Genomic DNA, 19,848 nt, shown 5'->3' with positions numbered 1-19,848 from the left:
CAATGAGGGAAGTACAGGACTTTCTGAAGATGGTAGTTGTTTGGCACGGACTGACCGCATGTGCGACAGCAGTAGTCGCCGAAAGTGAACGTGTATTAGCTGATGGCTAATACACGATGGTGTGTGGAGCAGGTCAACATGCTATAACGACTAAATGCAAAACGTTGACAAGTGACTCTTCAAGAAGCGGACAAATTTTGGAATACAGTTTTCCTTGATAGGTACGAGTCTCAACTTTATCTATTATAATGACAGAGGCTGAAGAAATTAATTAAAAATTTGCGCAACATCCAGGACTTAGACCCAGGTCACCCGCTTCCTAGGCAAGTGTGCTTGCTAGCTGTTACACCACCACAACAGTGGTGGTGGTGGTGGGTAGTGTTTAACGTCCCGTCGACAACGAGGTCATTCGAGACGGAGCGCAAGCTCGGGTTAGGGAAGGATTGGGAAGGAAATCGGCCGTGCCCTTTCAAAGGAACCATCCCGGCATTTGCCTGAAACGATTTAGGGAAATCACGGAAAACCTAAATCAGGATGGCTGGAGACGGGATTGAACCGTCGTCCTCCCGAATGCGAGTCCAGTGTGCCACAACAGTACAAGTAAAACAGTTGCATCGACTACCCTACTCCAATGCCCTTTGTAACACCAATTTCAATTCACGCCTTCAGACTATTTTTCCCTTCTTAAATCGTCAGTATTGCCAAGGCACCGCCTATTGGAATAGCATAAAATTTTCCTTGACAAGTATGAGTCTAAGCTTCATTTACGATAATGATAGCCAGTGCTTTTTTTCTGAAAAAAAGTTTGAGGGTACTCCGTCATTGGATATAATGCAGCGAAAATTACTTATTACTGAAGCATGGGATACCACCCGTCTGCTTTTAGCCATGACTACATCAACATGTCGAACAAAAAAAAAGAAAAAAAGGTATCGGACTCTTCAGTTGACTCCAGCTCAAATGAAGCAGGCGATACCGAGAAAGACCCAAATATACTATAGAAATTGGTATCGAACACTTCAGTTTACATCACCTCAAATGAAGCATGCGATTCCCATCAACTCCTGAACAATAAAAGAAAATGGTATCGTACACTTCAATTGACCTATAATACACCTCAGATGAAACAGGTGAGTGCAATCAACCCTCCAGTCAATGACATCGCTTTTCCCACCAAAAACTGTACTGGTATCGTTCGTATTGCAATTACCAATACGAAAAAATGAAATAAAAAATTTACGTCCGTGAAATGAACCTTTGGCACTCTTCCAAGTTCTCAACATCGTAAGAAAATTACTTTGTCGACGAAAAAGTTTAGGGGTACGCATCCCCCAGCGTTCCCCCAGATAAACAGCACTGATGATAGCATAGTCTGTGCAGCTGCGTTGCCTATACTGCTATGGTGGTGGATGGCTACCACACCTGATGAATAATCAGGAGGCATGTGTTCAAATCCCAGGTGTGACATAAATTTTAATTCATTTCTTCAGCTCCCATTGTTGTCATGAAGAAATTTCATTGCTTTGGAAGTAGAATATATGAAAAAGAGGGATGCAAGACAGATATAGTGGCAAAGAGGTCACGAGCAAAAAAAGAAACAGCTGTTTGCACCAAAAAACATAAACCTTTAGTGTAGATAAATGCTCATACTTCGAGCACATCTCTCTGTGGGGCGAAACATAGAGCATAATGAAGACAGAAATAAAAAGATTAAGCGTATCTTGAATGCAGAGCTGCAAGAGGCTGTTGAATATCAGCTGAACCCATCGTCGAATGACGACTCCCAACAAGAAACCAATGAGGAAAAATACCACTAATGAATCGAAAAACGAGAATGTCTGGAAACACATTACGGTATGAGGTCTCTGCTGGAAACTGTAGCTGAAGAGATTGTAGAAAGCAAGAATCGCTAGGGAAACCAATATACTGATATACCGAGCGGTTAAAATTAAAGTGCAGTTACTCACAGAGGTCTAGTGTGGGCTGTAATTGTCGTATGGCACCGAAACTCGGTAGATATTCCAACGTGTTTATGCGAAAGTGATCTACGCTGGAGAAAATTAGTTACAATTTAGACAACTAATCGCAAATCTGGCATGAATACATGAAAGATGTATAGAAATGTTGCCATGTGTAATGGATAAGGAACGGGACATTGGCAGAAAAGGTCAAACAAGTAAGAAAGGCATTATGTTGATTTTATTATTAACCGTTAACCGCCGCTTACACAATTTTTTCAATATGAGCATCAGAGACACCGAAGAGCAGCTGTACAGTGGCAGATTTGCACCTGGTTGGCAAAATTGGTACTCTTGTTTTCCTAGCGTAAATCGGTTCCGCGTGGATGCATTAGAATATCTACCTAGTTCCGCTGCCATACGATAATTACAGCCTACACTGCACTTACGTCAATAGCTGTTCTTTAACTATAACCACCAGGTGTAAAGTAGATAGTTCATCCTGTGCTGTGGAGCAGTTCTTGGAACTGAAGAGGGCAGCTGACAAGAGACGAGTGGAACAGCTTCAAACAAACGTTAACACTGATGACAATAATAAGTTCTCCAGTCTGCTTAGTAGCGCTAGCAATGAGGCCTTTAGCGAACTGTCGGCGTTCGTACATTACTGTAACTCATTTACGAATGAGATATTTCGTTTTCTAACTCAAAACGTAATTTAAAATATGTCTGTCTTTCATCTTTTAGTCCTTAGGATATGCTATTGTTTATTTTCATTTGTGTTACTTATGGTCTCTTCATCATGTTTCCAAAGTGACATCACCATCTTGAAGCATCTAATACCGTGCAGCAATGTCTGAAAATTTCAAAAAGCAAAGCTCAGCCTTCTGACATAGACAGGCAAATCTGGACCGACGACTACCTTGTCATCCTCTGTCAGTGGCATCATTTGGATGAAGTATGGAGGGGCATGCTGTCAGCACACCGCTCTTTCGGCCATTGTCGGCTTTCTAGACCTTGGATCCGCTACTTCTCAGTCAAGTAGTCCAAGTGGCATCACGAAGATTCGTGCACTCCGTTCAGTTCTCCCACTAACCTTGTAGTACCACGAATCGAAGCCGGGTGTTCTGCATTGAAGTAAGACGCCTTGACCACTAGGCTGCGGAGGCGGACCCTGAAGATTGAGTTGTGCGTAACTTCGTCATGCATGTCGCACCTAATTTCGTACTGAGAACGCAAGCAGTTACAGTCCTATGGATATCAGGAGAGCTGGCCACTACAAACCGAGCAATCATTCGACGTCAATGAGTGGCAGCTTTGAGATGACGAAGCTAGGAACACACAGCTCTTCGTGAAATAGCATTAACCCTGCGAGATCGATGCAACCACTTCCGTCTCAAAAACAATTTACAAAGGAGGAAAGCCTTCATGTTGCACCCGTGAATATATGAACTATGGAATCGCATCTCTATTCTGCAAAATTTATTGGAAAGAGTATTTAGAAGTGTCGGATAAGATTTAAAAAAAAATGTCTGTACAGACTTACCATTTGCAGAAATGTTAACTCTCAGTGCGCCGCACCGCGACGCATTCTGCCGCCGCGTAGTAAGCCTGGCTGCGCGTCGCCCCATTCGATTGGGATGTGCATCCGGCGCAGTGTTGCCAACGGCAGTTCCCACTCCGGACTGCGCGAAGCTCTCAGCTGGCACTTGCAGAATATCTCATCCGAGTCTGAAGCTCGGGCCGCAGTACTTTCTACAAATTAATAAGTGTTTAGGAGCGGGCTTGAGTTTCACGTATTATATGTGGAACATTACACAGGACATGTAGGCCTACAAGGGATATAATTATAGCGCTACTACATGCAATTGTTGTAAGTAAATTTCACTGACCGAACGATGATATACTGCAACATAATAGGTTCCCCGCAAAATAGTCGAACGAAATGCTTCCAACGTACATCCGCCAAAACTGTGTGATCCCCATAAGGTTTCAGGAAAATAAATAAATATACTTTCTATCTCCCACCTAAGAAAACGAACAGAAGCAATTCCTACAGATCCGAACGCTGCTCCCAAGTAAGTGCAAAATTTGTTGTGCCTATAATACTTCTATTCCTTCAACTGTAATGCTCACCGAGAAATTTCCAAGCAATGCTGGGCAATCGACGGTTTCTGTTTACTATCAGTTTCCCTTTTTTACGTTCATAATAATGCATCTTGTGGCTAACGCATCAAAGATTTCGGTAGCTTTTGTACAAAAACAGAAAAGAAGTGTGGTTTGGGAAATAGACATTGTGGTATTGATTTCTTTGGGGAAGAACAGACAGTTTTGTGGGACAAAACTAAGGAAAATTGCAAGGTACACAAACGAAAAACTTGTGAACCAGTATATTCAAGAAACTAAATGGATCATATCAAGACACGAATGAGTAAAAAAAAATCTTTGTTTTTTTACAGCGTATAAATTCGTCCTACGCTAAGTTAAACTTAACAAGGCCTCAGACGATGGGAGAAAGTCAGAAATTCATAGTGTTATGCCTGCATAAGCAATGAATACATAGTGGTATAAATTAACAATGCTATGTGACTGGTGATGGCCGTAAAGACATAGTTATATGACTTACAAATCTAATCACAGGCTTGGTTGTTCAAAGAATTTATCAGGGGCGAGAAATAGTTATCAATCATTTTGAGAGCTTCGTGTAACATTTTTTTTATTGTACCAAACACAATCAGCTTAAATGCACGATGTCCTCTCAACTAGTGAGCAATGGCAATTCAGAGGGCGTGGTAACTTTAAAAGAAGCTTCGCTTTGTTTGTAGCGATGAGTCCTACTCTTGACATACTGGGTGTGGCAATCTCCTTCCCTGGAACCGATAATTAAGAAACCATGGGTGATGTGGCCCGCGCTTTTGGATAGCTCTTTATTAAGTTCCATTGACGTCAGTTTCCTCGCCACATAGCGCTGAATGTTAAATCTCTGTCTTAACTGCAAACAGTCCATAGTAATCGCAGTGTGGAAGAAGTGTTTAACTGTATGCTTATTGTTACACGTTTTCCCTTATGCTAGTGTTGCTTGCATATCAACGAAAATTATGTCATTTCTTCCAAATCCTTGAAAGCTATGCCCTCTGCCTAGCCTTCCCCACATGGGTCCTTTATCATTTCATCAAATTCCCTCCTCTCCGCAGACGCATTGGACACATTGGTATGCAGAGGTTTTCTTCCCATGAGCGATTCGCGAATGGAACAGGGAAGGTGGAGCGGGACCAAAAAAAAAAAAAATGCGTGTGAAATCTTATGGGACTTAACTGCTAAGGTCATCAGTCCCTTGGCTTACACACTACTTAACCTAAATTATCCTAAGGACAAACACACACACCCATGCTCGAGGGAGGACTCGAACCTTCGCCGGGAACAGCCGCACAGTCCATGACTGCAGTGCCGTAGACCGCTTTTTTTTAAATCTCATTTTGTTCGCGCATTTGCTCGTTGCATCTGCTCGGGGCGGACGTCGGAAGACATTCGTGCAGTTCGTTGTTGATCGATTAACTCAGTTTTTTTTATTACAGAGGGCAGCTAACGCTCTGACCGAACAAACTGAGCTACAGTGTCGGCTGACCGCTCGGCTAATCCCGCGGGGCGGGACCAGTTAGTGGTACCACACCGTCATGTGGGTTGCGGAATATTGATGTATAGGTAGATATCCTACACTATCCACAAACTTAGTTGTAACAACGCTGTTTTTTACTCTCTAATTTCCAATTCCCGGTTTTCTGCCGCGCCTTTCCAAGCACATCCCACCAATCCTACACCTACACAAACTCCACATCGTGTCTCAACAAAACACCAACGCACTCTCCCTCCTAGACAATGAAATCCGCTTCGACATTTATCCTTTCTATCAATGCAAACTCTTCCCTCCCGATCCCACCACACATCATAGTTCCTCCATGGCACATTTCTAGGCCTTTCTGCCTATGTAATGTGACCTGGCCAACCCTCACACTTCCACCTCCTTTGTGTTTCTCACCATCCAAGCCAGAACCTACCCTTATCTCTACACTTACAAACTACAATCTCTTTTGTTTACACCCATGCTCTACGACCTTACAGAATACCTAACATTTCTGCCCCGTTTTCTTTTATTTTACATTTTTTGTACTCTTAAAAATGAGGGACGTTAACAGTTTAATACCATCAATGACGAGGTACTGAATCAAATTCGGGAGAAAAGAAATGTATGGCACAGAGCTTGACTAAAAGAAGGGATCACTTTGTAGAACACATTCTGAGGTGTCAAGGAATTGACAATCTGATAATAAAGGAAGTGTGTGGGGTAAAAGCTTTAGAGGAAGGTCAAGGGCCGGCCGCGGTGGTCTAGCGGTTCTAGGCGCGCAGTCCGGAACCGCGCGACTGCTACGGTCGCAGGTTCGAATCCTGCCTCGGGCATGGATGTGTGTGATGTCATTAGGTTAATTAGGTTTAAGTAGTTCTAAGTTCTAGGGGACTGATGACCACAGATGTTAAGTCCCATAGTGTTCAGAGCCATTTGAACCATTTTTTTGAAGGTCAAGGATTGAATATAGTAAGCAGATTCAAAAGGATGTAGGTTGTAGTAGTTATTCGAAGATGAAGAGGCTTGCACAGTATGGGTTACCAAGGCGAGCTTCATCAAACCAGTCATCGGACTGAAGACCGTAACAACAACAACAACAATAACCATAAATGAAAATCGTATTTTAATCATCTAAAAAAATGTAAATTTTTCGTCTTTTAAACTATGTAATTTCAAACGAGATGTTAGTGCTGCTGGCGCTCTTCCCTGCCCTACCCCATCCCTCTTTCCCACATGAGAATGGGAGGGGAGGGGGGGGGGGGGGGAGGGAGAGTAGAGTCACAATTTTAAAAAAAGTTTCTGGAAAACACATTCGTCAGTCCTTATGCCGAAGTGGCCCATTATCAGTAGAAAACAAATCAATTTATGTAGGCCTTTAGGTATAAGAAGATACTTTAGGATGGCTTGCTCTAGATAGTGTGCAATTTTTTTCCAGAAGCTGCCTCGTAAGTAACAACAGAGCACTCGCAGGGTTTATCATGCCCGTAGCTCATTTCCACATATTACGGTCTATACCAACCTGCCAATAACTCTGCAGTTAGCATGGCCATCCACTTTCCTCACAGCTCTCTAAGATTTGGTTGCTGTTTTCGAACCATCTGTAAACACTTCGTGCCAACTGTTCGAAAATTAGTATAATTCAGACAGAATTGAGACTCTTTCGTTACTCTCAAATATCGTGGCTTTGTCAATTTGTTTTTCATTATGCGGAATAATGACGTGACCTTTAACATCACTTGATTGGCATCACGTTTCCCTGGTAAAGATGAATTAACATTGGACTGGCGAATATCCAAGGACTCCTCCGTGCTCTGTAGTAAGCACCAGCAAACCTTGCACCGCCGATTTTTTAGATTTAAAGGTTTGAACTCCCAAGTATAAAATAGCTTCAAACGTCCAATTACCTTACAAATAAGTCAGCGTGTTAAATATTTGACGTTAAGTTTCATAAAGGTTTGAAATTATGGAAAAGTTTGTTGGAAGTCACAAAGAGCTCTCTTTCTTCTCAAATAATGGATGAATATAGTCTGCGTAATTTGCCCGCTGTAAGTTTCACTGCCTCAAAACATGTACACACTTTCTGACTGTAGTTCTTGTCTTACTGTATCAAACCTTTACTGTATTAAACCTTTAACACAACATTATAACTCTTAATGAGTAAATTTTAAATTTAATGAGTAGACTTTAAATTTTCATGTAAGCGTAGGCTTTAAATTTTCAGTTTCGGTCAATACGTTTATTGTATGAAATACTGAAAATAAAATTTTGTTGCCCTTGGATGCCCTTAGATAGGCAACCTGCAAAGACAATTATGAGCCATAAACCGGATTAGTCTTTTAGTAGTATAAACAGTTTGTATTTCTTCGTCGCCTCGGCGTGTCCTACAATATTTTCTAGCCCTTTACATGTCACTGTGTAAGCATAGAATTGTTATCATTGACTATCGATAGTCGCCTCTCTGCCGAGCGCAGAGCAACAGTGGGGTAGTCGTGGCGTAGCTTTCGTGGAGCATGGGCGGAGTGTTGTGTTGATGCCACGGCTGCAGCGCGTATGTCACAAGTTATGTTGAAGCAATTCAAAATGTTAGCCACACAAGATTTGCGTTTAATTTCACTGTTAACGTCGCAGTATCAATCTTTATCCAAAAGGCGATGTTTCTCGGTTTCGTGTGTCGTGTTGGGAGGACACCAATCAACCGCGTCGCGACGATTACGGAAAAATAATGTGGACTGGAATGATGCTAACTGCAAGTTCTAAGTTAAAGAAACACATATCGTTTTGACTGGCTGAATATCAGGAACGCAGGTACTTTCTCGTTCGTATATCATACCCGAGATTTTATGGAGCATCCGCGTCGCGATTCGGCCACGCGCACGCTCTTGTTGTAAGCTATTGAATCGTTTAGTACCGTGGGAAGAACTGTGCCAATCGTCGACTGATAAAACATCCGTTGAATAGTGATTATTCTGTGTTTTTGCGTTGGATGCCATCATTTAGACAGCAACCTTATACGTCACAACGGACACGTACTTGTAGCACAAATACTGTTCACGTCCATTGTGGAATAATGTTAATTGTGAACAGTGCAGCCCCACCCTGTGCGAGTGTTTAACAGAATACAGTGAGTTCTACCAGATCAACTTGGTATTGTAAGTTTTACAGGCTCCTCTCCCTGCTAGGCATAGTTATTACAGGACACATCATAGTAGGCAGTGCAGAGAGCAACAGATCAGCCGTCGCAAAGAAGGACCAGGTACGTGGGTTTAGGCATAAGATCGTCAATTATCCAGACCCGTTCCTGTGTCTAGGGAGTGTTGTACAGTCTCGATTGCTAAAGGCTAGCGTTTATTAATACTGCACATATACCCCCTTTCCTCCCGGGCGTGTTACAACTGTTTCAGCAAGTCAGATTCAATGGTGACTGACTCGGTGTTTTTATTTTCAATGCTGGTTCCTCCACCATCGGCTGCAAGGCGCTTTCCATTATCGTTGTCACCAGCAGTAACAGTGTCCCCCGGAAACAAGTTATCCGTCTACAAAGGTATTCATTTTTAGGGTTCCGTAACTCAGACGTTAAAAACGGAACTCTTAACAGATCACTTTGTTGTCCGTCTGTCTGCCAAACTGTTGAGAACCCTTTTTTTCAGAAACTCGTAGTTGTGTGATTTATGTCACATACTGAGTCCTATAAACCCCTGCTGGTGGAAAAAAAAAGGAAACTTGTACGAGGGTTAGAACTTTAATACTGGCAACTATTTATTTACAGCTTTTACAAAATAGATACTTGTTTCAAAGTTTCACTAACGTTCAAAGTAGTCACCAGCATTGTGTATAACCCATTGCCAGCAATGTGGAAGTCATAGGATACTTTTAGCAGTGCCAGTTGTGTTGACAGTTCGAGCGGGGCGGTCGACAAATTTGTAGCTGTTCTGAAGCGAATGCCGTGAAGTGTTTCCTTCAGTTTAGAAATCGAGTTGAACTCACGAGGGCTTAAGTCAGCGGAGTGCAGTAGATGGTATAGCACTTAGCAGCCCCATCAGTCAAACAAATCAGTAACAGCTTACACTGTACATGCTTGAGCATTGTCCTGCAAAATGACGGTCAGGTCCTGCAGAAAGAGTCATCACTTCTGTCTCTAAGCTGGTCGTAGGTTGTGTGCCAAAAATGAACAGCTTAGAGACAGAAGTGATGGCACTTTCTGCAGGACCTGACCATCATTTTGCAGTCCAATGCTCAAGCACGTACAGTGCAAGCTGTTACTGATTTGTTTGACTGATGGGGCTGCTAAGTGCTATACCATCTACTGCACTCCCCCTACTTACGCCCTCGTGAGTTTTAATTCGATTTCTAAACTGAAGGAAACACACCACGGCATTCGCTTTCAGAACTGCTACAATTCGTCGGGCAATTGACCGCGCCGCTCGAACTGTCAACACAACTGGCACTGCTAAAAGTATCCTACGACTTCCACATCGCTGGCAACTGGTTATACACAATGCTGGTGACTACTTTGGAGGTCAGTAAAACTTTGAAACAAGTGTCTATTTTGTACGAGCCGTAAACAAATAGCTGCCACGATTATAGTTCCAACCCTCGTACATCAACGCAATCAAAAGATACTGCCATTTATGTCATATATGTTGACACTCGCAAACTCACTCATCAAAATCTGCAGGGTACTTCCCGTCGACCTAGAATCATGAAATTTGGCAGAAAGTAAGGTTTCACAATACAAGTAAAAAAAAAAAATCCGAAAATTGCTAATCTGGAATCAAATCGCACGAAAAAAATATTTTTGTCATGTTATCCGACTGTGTCTGTCCGTCAGTTAATATCCATTTTCTCACGAATAGGTGGAAGTATGAAGCTGACATTTATGACACACACTAAGATCTATAGTCCTTTGGGGATGTAAAAGATTTAAGCTTTCTGCGCCAATGCAACCAAAAGAGACAGCCTTTTATGTAACATGTTTTGATACCTTGCCAGCATCGATTCTCGAAATAGATGTACTATTTATATACGTAATTAAGTTTGTACGGAACCCTCGTTGCGCGAATCCTAATCACACTTTTCTGCACTTTTTTTCGGTTCCCCTAAGTGCACATGGATATCGAGTACGTGAAAATAGATTTAATGTTCCTGCCCCAAGGCGAAATATCAAAAGCCGGCCGAAGTGACGCCGGCACGGTAGCTCAGCGTGTTCGGTCAGAGGGTTAGCTGCCCTCTGCAACAAAAAACTGAGTTAATCGATCAACAACGAACTTAACACGGATGTCTTACGACGTCCGCCCCGAGCAGACGCAACGAACAAAAGTGAACAAAATGAGATTAAAAAAAAAAAAAAAAAAAAAAAAAAAAAGTGGCCGCGCGGTTCTGGCGCTGTAGTCTGGAACCGCGAGACCGCTGCGGTCGCAGGTTCGAATCCTGCCTCGGGCATGGATGTGTGTGATGTCCTTAGGTTAGTTAGGTTTAACTAGTTCTAAGTTCTAGGGGACTAATGACCTCAGCAGTTGAGTCCCATAGTGCTCAGAGCCATTTTTTTGAAATATCAAAACAAATGTAACAAGGCCGTGTCGTATATGACATGTAGCTAAAATATTGTTTTCCTTCTTATAAATCAGGTTCATTTGGTTTACATACATAAATACACGGAAAGAAAATATGTATATTTACAATTTTGTAAATTTCTAACAAATTTTTTATTTTTTAAGAACGAATGTTTTTATTTATATTTATTTAATGATATGCCTGACGCACAAATTCCTTTATTGTGTTGTCCAAAAACACTTTTATTGCACTTGGTGCATAGGTGGTTCTCTCTTCGACTCTTTTTCCACCCACACAAGGAACATTTCCCTGACCTTGTCGATGTTGAAGGAGTCAGTGACGGTGCATCTTCGGGCATTTCTAATCCTAGTATGTTGCTTATATCCTCTCTCAATATTTTACTAAAGTGGCAATTTGTCATCCTGTTTTTCATGTGTAGTGTTACCAGTGCAAAACAAAAGTTCCTTCAAAAACTCGGCCCGACAGGTGTTGCTTTTATGTTCTTGTGGCATGTTTAGCTTGTAGGCGTTTACTACCGCTGCATCTAAAATGTCACAGAAGTATCGCACAGGCCAGTGATTTGTCATTCTTTTGACGGATTTAGCATGACGTAATTTGTCAAAAACATCGAGGCCCCTTTAGCCAAATTGTAGAATTCAACTACGACAGGTTTTTGACTGACTGATCAATTTCGTCAGCGGAATGCCTGGGTGATGTGAGGAATACTGTTTTATTATTTTTGGACAGAAAGAAACAAGCATCTTCAAATCATCATACAGAAATTTTGAAGGATTCTTATTACGGCATTTGGGATTTACCATGGATGAAGGAAGTTATTTTCTGTTTTTCCGAAGCGTATCGACTAAAGTGAGATTTGTTTTCTTCAACAAATTCACAAGAGAAGAACCAGTTGTCGGTTTCTTTCAGTGGCTCAGTAAGATTTACAACATACTGTGTTGGCAAGAGTAAGGTATGTTCGGAATTTCTCTCTATTTACCTAAGAAAACCCACCACAAGGATAAAACTTCTCACATTACACATTGCAGTGATATTGAGGCCTTTTCTTGGGAGGAGGGGGGGGGGGGGAGGGGTGGTCTGCAGATACGAAAAGGCAATAACGATTCTGGAGGCCTGTACTATTCTGAACAATTTTGACTGAGCAAATTCCAAAATTCCCGGAACATCGCAAATTTATCTCTTTCTTTTCTAAGTTCCCTTGTAGTTTTTGTATCAAAACGCAGTGCACTCAGTAGAAATTCAAATCTATTTTTTGTTGTCATTCATCGAAAAGAAGGTTAATCATAAATGTGAGAAAACATGTCCTTTACGGCCAATCCAGAATCTTTTGGGACTCCAGACATGAACAGCATGCATGTAACAGCTTTGATCTCTGTTGAATCAGTTCAGCAGATGTAGCATTTTGTTGACTTGCACTTCTCTGCTTTCGGGTCAATTTCTCCGTTGGTGTATGTCACCAATAGGTCAATGATTCCATCATAGCGAAAATATTTTTCTCTCTTTGACAAGGCCTTTTGCCCTACCTTTAGGGTATGGAAGGTGAGTAATTATGTTTTTTGTTGGAAAACGTGAAAACATACTTACAACAGTCTTATATGACCAAATAGTTACGAAATCTCGACTAAGTTCTATATTTCCCATGTCGCTCACGGAAGAGGTTTCATCTGTAGAAAAACCTGATATAGCTTCATCGGACAGTGAAGCAGTGCCATTTACACCATCATCATTTTGTAAGATTACATCACTCGTTTCACTACACTACGTTCGTTGGTACTTTCACATTCGTCATGGGTATCTTCAACCAGTTGCCGTAACAATTCGTGACGAATTTCGTCTTTCGTAGTAAACCGTTGGTATTCTGCCATAGTAACTTGCAAAACAACGGTAAATAATCAAGGGATATCTCTGTAGGCTTTTCCTAAATAATGAAATATATTAACGTAGACACACGGGATTGTCGTAACCGACACCAGGGTAGAGTTCGCCCTAATAGTACCTGAACTATGGGACAAACTGAAGATCAACGACTTACCTTTCCACGCCGCTATCTTCCGAACTATTGCCTGATAGGGCGCTGTTTCCTGTGCAAACGAAAACAAGCAAGGTGTGTCGTATTTGACACCGCCTTGTGGTAGGATAGTACCCACACTTATCCGAACTTTCTTCAGTTTCCTTTACTGTAAATGGTTATCGAGCTCCCAGTAAAAGATTTCCGTATGTTTAGTATGGATTCTGACTAGTTCGCTAGCAGCTAACATTACGAAGCCAAGTTATATTAGACGTTGTAAATATGAGGGATAGTCATAAAGTTTTAATGTACGTACTCTAAAAAATAAAGCTATTTCATTCATTTTTTGTTTGTTTTCAGGTAGTGACATGTCTGCAGCCCTGGCACACAGCAGATACACATGCGCCGTAGTACCGTAGCGCGCTGATGGGGGAGACAAAAGAAAATAACGCAGCTCACTAATAAACTGGAATACCTGCGGCAATTCGTTTTCGGCAGCAGCGGAAATTCTGCAGCTGTATCAGGTCAAGCAAGACGATTTCTTTAGCGGTCTGCAACTCAAGTACGTAGACAGTATTTTGTCAAAAGAGGGGAGTGGCTCCGATTTTGTAAAGAGGACCTTAAAAAAGACTCGTGTTTTTCATTTATTCTGAAAATTTATACGAAGAACGATAAACCGTTTTATTTGAAAATGATATGGGAGTTTTTCACTAAGCGGAGGTATAATATCGCTGCTTATGAGTGCTGTATTTTGGAAAACCATTAAAAAGCAGTCATTTTGCAATCTCCCTTCACCTCGGAGGTGCTCTTCTTTCAGTCTGGATTTGTGCTCAGGAAGCGAGCAGGAATGCACATGTGGTATTTTTTTTTTTTTTCGAGACACTGTGATTATTGTCCACTAGACTTTTGGAATAAAGAGATCTCTGTTCGACAGAGAAGTTACAATAATGTTTAGCGGCGAAAATGTAAAGCATCTCGAATTATTGAACTTTACACTTTCCCAAATGTCCTCATTTATGATGCATCTGTCATTTCTTGCAATGTAAGAAAGATCATTTCCTACACTTAAGAATGTGCATAAGCCTAAATAGGAAATTTGCATTGTTATTTACTTATCATACGGCTTTCAGTGCTCGCCTTCGATGCAGCAGAGGGGCTGCATCGTTAATGGAATTGGAACCTTTCAGGAAAGAGAGGCCTGTAGCATAGGATCAAGCTCAACATTTTCTTAAATTGAAAATGGGAAGCCACAGAAAAACGTTTTCAAGATTGCCGGCGGATGGTTTCAAACCACCTGCCTCCCGAATCCAGGGACTGCTTGCTCAGCTCAGCGGCTCAACACGCAGAGTTATCCCAAGTCGGCGGAGAATCTGGAAAAGCTGGTTGTTATAATTTGTTTCAAAATAAAATAAAATTCCAAAGCTTGAATTCTGACGTATGTTTTTTCTTTGGTTCAAATGGCTCTGAGCACTATGGGACTCAACTTCTGAGGTCATTAGTCCCCTAGAACTTAGAACTAGTTAAACCTAACTAACCTAAGGACATCACACACATCCATGCCCGAGGCAGGATTCGAACCTGCGACCATAGCGGTCTCGCGGTTCCAGACTACAGCGCCTAAAACCGCACGGCCACTTCGGCCGGCGTTTTTTCTTTAATTTGATAGTGGATTAAGATTTAATTATTCATGGAATTGTTGGCTTCAGTTATTATAGTATTACAGCAGCGTAAACAGGTTTTGGACGAAAAGGGGGGGGGGGGGAGGGATGCTGGGCGCAGTCGGCTTGGACGAATTCCAGCAGCCCACCAAAACAATGTTTTAGACACGAACGAATTATAAAATGTGGGGTCCTCACATACCTTTTCCACTCTCCATAAACCCCACTCCATCGTTCCTTATCGGAATGGTTTTCATAATTTAGTGTTAGTTTATGGCATGGAGTTCAATGCCTGTTGCACTTGGTCGGCCAGTACAGGAACGGTTAGTGCTATTTGTGGATGACGCTGGAGCTGGAGACAGATCTGGTGATCGAGCAGGTCAAGGCATGTTGACACTCCGTAGAGCGGCATGTAAGCGAGCGTTATTCCGTTGGAAAACGCCCTCTGGAATGGTGTTCACGAATGGCAGCACAACAGGTCGAATCGCCAGGTTGACGAATAAATTGTCCGCCCCCAGTAGCTGAGTGGTCAGCGCGACACAATGTCCCGGGTTCGCGTCCCTGCTGGGTCGGAGATGTTCTCCGCTCTGGGACTGGTTGTTGTGTTGTCCTAACCATCATCATTTCATCCCCATCGACGCGCAAGTCGCCGAAGTGGCGTCAAATCGAAAGACTTGCACCCGGCGGACGGTCTACCCGACGGGAGGCCCTAGTCACACGACGTAAAAATTTAGTCAGGGTGAGTGGGATAACTACGGGAGTACTCATGCTGCATTACGAAATCGTACTCCAGACGACACAGCAATTCAAGGCGTAAGTCCAATGGCGGCTCGTGAGTGTTCATTCTGGGTGTTCACAAATTTTTAGATTCAGATAAATGTGAGAGTGTGAAATTAATAGCGTATTCTGTATAACAGTTATGCTGACCAACTAGTTTATGCAACTACAGCCACTGCCAATGATGGTAACACCACTAATACACTAATAATAATAATAATAATAATAATAATAATATGCATAACTTACTGACAAAAGGAAGAATTGGCTCTGAGCACTATGGGACTCAACTGCTGTGGTCATAAGTCCCCTAGAACTTAGAACTACTTAAACCTAACTAACCTAAGGACAGCACACAACACCCAGCCATCACGAGGTAGGGAAAATCCCTGACCCCGCCGGGAATCGAACCCGGGAACCCGGGCGTGGGAAGCGAGAACGCTACCGCACGACCACGAGATGCGGGCAAAAGGAAGAATTGTTTTTGTGGAATTTTGTTGTTTTGTACATAATTAAGTACAGTTTAGGGCAATAACGAAATAATGTGTAAGCTTTGGCAACTCTCCAATTCGCATTTTTGTGCAAGTGAGAGTTTTCGCGCTTTCCCATTTTTTCAGACAAATGTACAAGATCCCTAACAGACGTATTGGTTCACGAATTTACTTCCGGGCTGAAAATCAGATATTATTAAGTTGCACTCATGCAACAACTTGTGCTAACTGTCAACTCCCTTGTTAAATGTTCGCCTGTAGTCACGCTTATTTGATTTCTTCGCTTTCCCAATCAAAGGATCTGCTGTCGGAGGCCTTAGTTCCCTTGCGGCTAATTTTTCCTGGTAATTTGCTTTCCTGTTCTCAGAATGAGATTTTCACTCTGCACTGGAGTGTATGCTGATATGAAACTTCTTGACAGATTAAAGCTGTGTGCCGGATTCACACTCCAGCTCGGGACCTTTGCCTTTCGTGGGCAAGTGCTCCGCTGACGAACCGCCCAGGCACGACTCATGACTCATCCTCACAGCTTTACTTTTCTGTTACCATTTAAAATATATTCAACATAGTTCAGGTTTACGCTTTACACGAAAGCCGATTCCAGCACAGTAAACAACCAACGACGAACACAAAATGATAAAACTACAGTAGTAATGTCTACCAATATGGTCACTTGACTAGAATACAAATGAGGCGCTGAGATCCATACGGGCCTGAAATACGCCGCCGTTGGTCCCACATTTAAGTGAATATCAGAGAAACCAGTGATACAGCTTTTCGTGAATTTTCATATATACAACGTGCCTACAGCGCAGATAGACCTGACTCACCATAAAATCAACACATTTCAGAATCATGAATAAATGCTACTATTGGCGATAATGTGCTTTAGGCCGTTATGATTCTCAGTGCGTCAAATGGATTACTGTATGATAAAATTCATAACTTAATGCTCTATAACTATTCAGAAACACACAAAATAGGTTCACTGTCAATAGGGCTTAACACCGACATCCGATCTGATTTTGCTACAATATATAGCGAGTGAATTAGCGTAGCTGAGGGTGCTATCATCTAGCAGAATTTATGCCGAGCGAACAGGGATAAAAGTCTGCCGCAGTGTTCTACCATTTGGTGGCACTGACGTAAACTTCAATGGCTAGCTGTGCACAATGTGAACCGTGTACGTTGTTTATCAAATTCGTATGTATTTGGCCCATATCGCAATTACGTCACGCGAATTGCGCTTGCGCCAAAGCTCCTTAAAACGTGCACAGATTAGATTAGATTAGAGATTAGATTAGATTAATACTAGTTCCATGGATCATGAATACGATATTTCGTAATGATGTGGAATGAGTCGAATTTTCCAATACATGACATAATTAGGTTAATTTAACAACACACTTAAGTTAATATAACAACTTTATTTTTTTGTGTTTTTTTGTTTTTCTTTATTTTTTTTTTCAATTTTTTTTTCTTAATTTATATCTAAAAATTCCTCTATGGAGTAGAAGGAGTTGTCATTCAGAAATTCTTTTAATTTCTTCTTAAATACTTGTTGGTTATCTGTCAGACTTTTGATACTATTTGGTAAGTGACCAAAGACTTTAGTGCCGGTATAATTCACCCCTTTCTGTGCCAAAGTTAGATTTAATCTTGAATAGTGAAGATCGTCCTTTCTCCTAGTATTGTAGTTACGCACACTGCTATTACTTTTGAATTGGGTTTGGTTGTTAATAACAAATTTCATAAGAGAGTATATAAACTGAGAAGCTACTGTGAATATCCCTAGATCCTTAAATAAATGTCTGCAGGATGATCTTGGGTGGACTCCAGCTATTATTCTGATTACATGCTTTTGTGCAATAAATACTTTATTCCTCAGTGATGAATTACCCCAAAATATGATGCCATATGAAAGCAATGAGTGAAAATAGGCGTAGTAAGCTAATTTACTAAGATGTTTATCACCAAAATTTGCAATGACCCTTATTGCATAAGTAGCTGAACTCAAACGTTTCAGCAGATCATCAATGTGTTTCTTCCAATTTAATCTCTCATCAATGGACATACCTAAAAATTTGGAATATTCTACCTTAGCTATATGCTTCTGATTAAGGTCTATATTTATTAATGGTGTCATACCATTCACTGTACGGAACTGTATGTACTGTGTCTTATCAAAATTCAGTGAGAGTCCGTTTACAAGGAACCACTTAGTAATTTTCTGAAAGACAGTATTGACAATTTCATCAGTTAATTCTTGTTTCTCAGGTGTGATTACTATACTTGTATCATCAGCAAAGAGAACTAACTTTGCCTCTTCATGAATATAGAATGGCAAGTCATTAATATATAATAAGAACAACAAAGGACCCAAGACTGACCCTTGTGGAACCCCATTCTTGATAGTTCCCCAGTTTGAGGAATGTGCTGATCTTTGCATGTTACGAGAACTACTTATTTCAACTTTCTGCACTCTTCCAGTTAGGTACGAATTAAACCATTTGTGCACTGTCCCACTCATGCCACAATACTTGAGCTTGTCTAGCAGAATTTCATGATTTACACAATCAAAAGCCTTTGAGAGATCGCAAAAAATCCCAATGGGTGGTGTTCGGTTATTCAGATCATTCAAAATTTGACTGGTGAAAGCATATATGGCATTTTCTGTTGAAAAACCTTTCTGGAAACCAAACTGACATTTTGTTAGTACTTCATTTTTACAGATATGTGAAGCTACTCTTGAATACATTACTTTCTCAAAAATTTTGGATAAAGCTGTTAGAAGGGAGATTGGACGGTAATTGTTGACATCAGATCTATCCCCCTTTTTATGCAAAGGTATAACAATAGCATATTTCAGTCTATCAGGGAAAATGCCCTGTTCCAGAGAGCTATTACACAGGTGGCTGAGAATCTTACTTATCTGTTGAGAACAACTGAATGTGTGCTCACGATCGTGATGCAAAGCTTCATGGAGTCTACAGGAGCAGTAGCGCGGTAGATTTAAGTGTTGTTTGTTTCAGATTGCAGCATCTACGTTACATTTAACAGCATTCAAAGAAAAATAACAAATAAACCCGCAAGGTGTTGAAAGTTCGCGTGTTTACGTGTTCTTGCACAGCAGCCACTACTGTGTAGGTTCAGTGTGTCTAGCACGCAGACAGGTTAGTTGCAGGACCTCACTGCTTCCTTCTAAACAAAACACGGCCGTTGCTAGCACCGGGGTTGAACCAGCTTTCAGCAGAAAACACAACAGACCTCCACCCTGCCCTCCAATGCGCGCTTGCTGACAACTGTGAAGTCGCAAATGACGCTGGTGTGATGTCACTGGAATGCACACTTCAGGACGTTTGGCTCCGAGCTGTCCTTGAAGTAATGGATCTGCAATAGTTCGTTGTGCCACTTTGATACCAAATGCTGCTGCAGATGTAGTATAATGTGCCAGAGCCTTACGCTGAACACGACGATCTTCCCTTTCAACAGTGCCACCTGGCCGTCCAGAGCCCAGGCTTCTTCTAGCGACTGATGATACAAGTATAGTAATAACATCTAAAAACCAAGAACTAAGTGATGTAATTGTAAATGATGTTTTTCACAAAATTATTAAGTGGTTCTCAGCAAACGGATTCTCTTTAAATTTTGATAAAACACAGTATATACAGTTCCGTACAGTAAATGGCACAACTCCAGTAATAAATATAGACTTTGAACAGAAGTCTGTAGCTAAGGTAGAATTTTCAAAATTTTTAGGTGTGTCCAT

At 41.5% G+C, this 19,848-nt stretch overlaps 1 protein-coding gene across 1 annotated transcript in view; it reads right to left on the bottom strand.

Moving 5' to 3' along the window:
- The window catches only part of LOC126457415 (uncharacterized), a 47,886-nt gene extending 44,259 nt beyond the window's left edge, over positions 1 to 3,627 (bottom strand). Inside the window, exon 1 of the mRNA XM_050093686.1 lies at positions 3,502 to 3,627. The gene's annotated coding sequence lies outside the window, so the exon portion shown is untranslated. The remainder of the gene's footprint in view (positions 1 to 3,501) is intronic.
- Positions 3,628 to 19,848: the final 16,221 nt, after the last annotated feature.

This window comes from Schistocerca serialis, chromosome 2, assembly GCF_023864345.2.
Source record: "Schistocerca serialis cubense isolate TAMUIC-IGC-003099 chromosome 2, iqSchSeri2.2, whole genome shotgun sequence".
NCBI lineage: Eukaryota > Metazoa > Arthropoda > Insecta > Orthoptera > Acrididae > Schistocerca > Schistocerca serialis.
This window is presented reverse-complemented; position numbering and strand designations above follow the sequence as displayed.